Source organism: Scylla paramamosain, chromosome 17 (assembly GCF_035594125.1).
Source record: "Scylla paramamosain isolate STU-SP2022 chromosome 17, ASM3559412v1, whole genome shotgun sequence".
Lineage (NCBI taxonomy): Eukaryota > Metazoa > Arthropoda > Malacostraca > Decapoda > Portunidae > Scylla > Scylla paramamosain.
The window spans coordinates 24,465,285-24,470,358 of NC_087167.1; positions in this window are offsets into that span (position 1 = coordinate 24,465,285).

Here is a 5,074-nt window from a genome sequence, read left to right on the forward strand (position 1 = left end):
AGAACACAGGTACCCCATACAAAATGTTTCCGATCTGGCCCGTATATCATCGTTGGCTTAGCTAGCGAGGCGGACCGTGAAAAACACACCACAGAACAGGCAACCGAAAATTTAAAACTTCTAGGCTTCGAGCTCGTAGAGTCTCCGGAGCAAATCGCCGCTCGAACAATCCTTGCCCGTCGAGTCGACGATTATATACTGAAAAAAACCAGCGAGGATCTCCGAGAGGAGATCGAAGAAAAAAACGGAATCCAGATCGACGACATAAAACTCATACAAAAAGTACACATGATCAAACTAAAGCTACGATCGAGACAGCAGGCAGAACAGGCGCAGAAGAAAGGAATCAAACTCTTTTCCCAAATAATACCCTCTTACAACGTCAGCATTGAGGAATACCGTCCGGTAAATCAATGTTATAAGTGTTATAAATTCAGTCATAGAACAAACCAATGTAAGGAGAAAGAACAAGTGTGCTCTAAGTGTGCAGCTAAGGGCCACGATTATAGAAACTGCCAATCAACCACATTAAAATGCGCTAACTGTGACGGCGAACACGTTGCTGTCTCGTTCAAATGCCCAGTTAAACGCACCCAGCAGCAACAACAAAACTCCATAACAGCAACACCAACAACCTCTTCACAGCCAAACAACTCCTACGCTCAAGCAGCCACACCTGCCACCCCAACACACATGAACACAATTTCTAACACAAACATGGAAAAACTGCTACTAGCCGAAATTATAATCAAATATTCCATACAAACCTCCTTCGGTGACCTGAGAAAACAAGCAGAAACCATGAACTCACTGCTGGAGTACAATGGTTGTCCAACAATAAAACTCCCACCAAATTTCACACAAACAAATCAACAACACTACCAACAAAAGCTTGTGGAACAAACAGAAGCCCCTACACAAACAAACCAACAACACCACCTTGCTGAACAAACAGAAGCTCCTACAGTCCCTAATCAGGAACCAAACTCCTCCTCCACCGAACAATCCAGCCTCCTTCCAACCGGGAACCTAGCTACCGGTGAGGACACAGTTTCTGGGAAAACGCAACCCCACAGCCCCACTCCTACCACTACCTCCACCACAAAAACGAACGAAAACACACCAACACAAGCCAGTAACACCGCACATAAAAGACACATTCCGGGTACACAACCCACCTCCCCTAGACCCACACGAACCACATCGAGAGTTAAGAAAACATGATTACGATCATGCAACTAAATTGTCGCGGCTACTGGAATAACCGGCACCTTATTTCAGAAGCTATTCGATCAACCGACCCAGACATCGTCCTCCTGAACCACACAGGTTCACCAACAAAACCAATTAAGCTATATGGATATAACACACGTTACACTACAGGTACACGTCATGATGGCGTAGCTGTCATGGTCAAATGCACCATCAAACACATCCACATAACCGACTGGCCTTCAGCACACTTCCTGGCCACCAGGATCGAAACACAACACGGGATATTTCTTATTGCCACCACATACAGCAGACCGGATACAGGGCTCCCTCTCACCAGTCTCAACAATCTCTTCAATCACACAAACATACCAGCCTATATACTGGCAGACCTCAATGCCAGTCACACAGCATTTAGACACACCAAGAACAACCAACATGGACACCAACTTCTACAACTTACACAACTGAAACGCCTCCGTTTCCTTGGCCCTGACTTTCCTACCTGCTATACCCACAATGGGAATGGCAGGCCGGATCTCATCCTCTCCAACCGGCAATCCCTACCTTTCCATCACCACATCTCCTACGGACCCATCTGTGGTTCAGACCACGTCCCCCTAATTCTAAAAATATCCTCAAACCCCATATCTATCCCATCCCCACCTGTCCCCGACTACCGCTCCGCCGACTGGGAGGGATTCAGGAAAACTCTTTCAGACCTACACCAACCACCACAGCTCGAAGGCCAACCCTATACAATAATAGACAGTGCCCTAGAGACACTACATAGTGACATCCTGACATCAGCCAACAGACACACACCAAAGAAACAACACAAAATTCACATAGACTTCAGACCCTCCATAAAAACACAACGACTACTAGTGTGCTACAGAACACGCTTTTTACAAAACATGCACAACCACATACCCATCTACAGAGACCTCTGCACCCTTCGCACACACATACTAAATAGCCTACAGGATGACCACAGCGCTCACTGGAGGAACCTAGTCTCCCTTATGGACGGAGCTCGCTGCAAAAATCCTACTCAGTTCTGGCACATGGTGCACAAGCTGAAGGGATGCCACCGGGAAAGATTCGAGTACCTCCTAGTGAACGGTGATCGAGTCACCAACCCAGACCAGGTCACCAACACCTTCCAGACACACTGGTGCAACACCTTCCAACCACACCCTTTCCCTCCCCATGAGCCCAGTATTGCCCACATACACCACATCACCGATCTTGTGCGCCGAAACATAGCAAACACGCTACCACATAACATTATACACTTAACACACCTAGATCCCCAACACCCTCTCACCACACCCATTGAGGAGGAGGATGTCACCAGGTTGCTCAGACATACTCCGCGGCGAGCCCCCGGCCCCTCAGGAGTCACATGGCCGATGGTGCGGAGCCTTCCTCCAGAAATCATATCCAGCCTGACAAAAATTTTCAATGCTTGCCTCGCCTCTGGATACTTCCCAAAGGCTTTCAAAATTTCAAACATCACCCTTATTGCCAAGCCCGGAAAAAACTCTCACTTACCAGAAAACTATCGCCCCATAAGCCTCCTTGAAATTCTTGGAAAAACTTTTGAACGTCTAATCAACTTAAGATTGAGAGCGTTCCTCGAATGTAACGGATTGCTGGCACCACAGCAGTTCGGTTTCCGGAGGAACGCCTCAACTGAGGACGCCCTTAACAGCATAGTAGCCTACCTAAATTTCAACAAGCCATATTACAAGACAGCACTCGTGACAAAAGATGTCAAGAAAGCTTTTGACACCGTTTGGCACACCGGTTTGAAATACAAAATTTGTAATAACTTCAATCTCCCTTTTCTAACACAACGCATCTTGTGTAGTTTTCTGGATGAGAGACAGACAAGAATCCGCCACCAGGGCAACTTTTCGCCATTTTTCACCCCTCAGGCTGGAGTCCCACAAGGCTCCGTACTCTCCCCCACCCTTTTTAACATGTACACAGCTGACCTACCCCTCCCAGCCCACAATGACTCACTAACTATTCAATACGCGGACGATGTAACGCAATTGGCCCGTGCCAGGTCGTTAGATCTCCTAACCGACAAAATTCAATGGGAACTGATGGCGACTAGCCTGTGGGAGATGAAATGGCGAATTCTCTCCCATCCCGAAAAATCAAAAGTCACTTATTTCAACATTAAAAGAAGTCAGCCCCGCCAAATCTCACTAAACAGAATTACTCCAATCCCCACCCCAATCCCCATCAGTAACAACAACAAAGTGCTTGGCCTCACCATAGATAAGCACCTCAACTTCAATATACATATAAAACAAAAAGCAACCATAGCCGCCAAGGCCCTGAGCAACCTGGAAAGATTTCGCGACAGCAGCACAAAAACAAAACTTCACCTCTACAAAGCTTTCATTCTCCCTCTCTTAACCTACTGCCCTCTTGCCCTCTCTCTCTCTGCTCCCTCCAACCTCTCTAAACTTCAAAAAGTTCAAAACCGAGCAATTCGTTTCGCTCTTGGGACGAAATGGTTCGACTTCCAAACCTCTCTCTCCATTCACCAGGAGTCCAACATCCCCCCCCTTAACATAACACTCCACAATAGAATCGAAAAACAACTAAGCTCCTTCTCCGACAGACACACAATCACATACAATTTCATTACCAACCTCCCCCCACCTTTCCGTCACCTGCCGCACTGCAATCTCCTTGATCCTCCCACTGTGCCTCCTGAACCTGTTTTCTAATAATGGACTCCTCCTTTCTTCCCTTCACTATCTCCTTTCTCTGTACCACTCATGGTGTCTGAGTGGCATCATCGTCGTTCTCTCGTTCACGTGGGCGGTCCCGCGTGCCAACACCTAGTGGTTTTTTCATATTTTTTGTCTTATGGTTTTGTATTCATATTTTTGTTTTTGTGCATTATTTTTCTGTCTCGCAGCCTAGGTTTTAAGGTGGCACCGGACCGCTCTTGGGAAAGGGACGCGACAAAAAATCACCGCCATTAACATACCATGCCTCTGACCGAGGGAGTGGGGTCGTGTGGCAACACCTAGTGGTTTTTTCATATTTTTTGTCTTATGGCTTTGTATTCATATTTTTGTTTTTTATACATTATTTTCTTGCCTCGCAGCCTAGGTTTCAAGGGGGCACCGGACCACTTCCAGAGAGACGGGGATAGCACGAACCGCACTCCTCCCACTGACGTCACGGCAATGGGGCCCCCGGACGTCGGCATGACGTTCCGGTAGCGGTACCCCCCGAGGTAGTTAAGGAGCGGCCAGTACTGATGATGGGGACGGTAACCACACCATTCAGTGGAAGCCACTTCACCCCCCACACAGAGGTAGTTGGGTGCGGCAAGGGCTGGGCAGGAAGGTAGTCAAGAGATGGTGGGGCGGGGCCCTGGAAGCATCCATGCAGGAATCCCCATTCACCCCCCGCCACCAGCGACTTACCGCGTGCAAGCAGATGGTATTAGATTTGACCCCTCGTTGCGGTGAGGGAGCCTTTTCGAGCCTCTGTCATTGCACATCCTACCATCATGTCAATCATTATCACAAACCATCCTCACCCTCCCCATGCACATAACACCACAACATTTTTTATACTTCTCTTTTCTTTAGCAGGTTGGCCTTTTTGCAGGAAGAGTCACAGGACAAGAGCAGAAAGGACCGACACCGCTTTTTCACCCACCACATTACATCATACATTAAATATCCCTGCCATCACCAAATCACTCTACTACTATCCGTGGTTCGGAACCCACGTAAAACTGTAGGTCCCTCCGCTATACGGATGTACTTCTTCCTCTGTCCTTCTTTGAACCAATAAAAAGCAAAAAAAAAAAAACCCT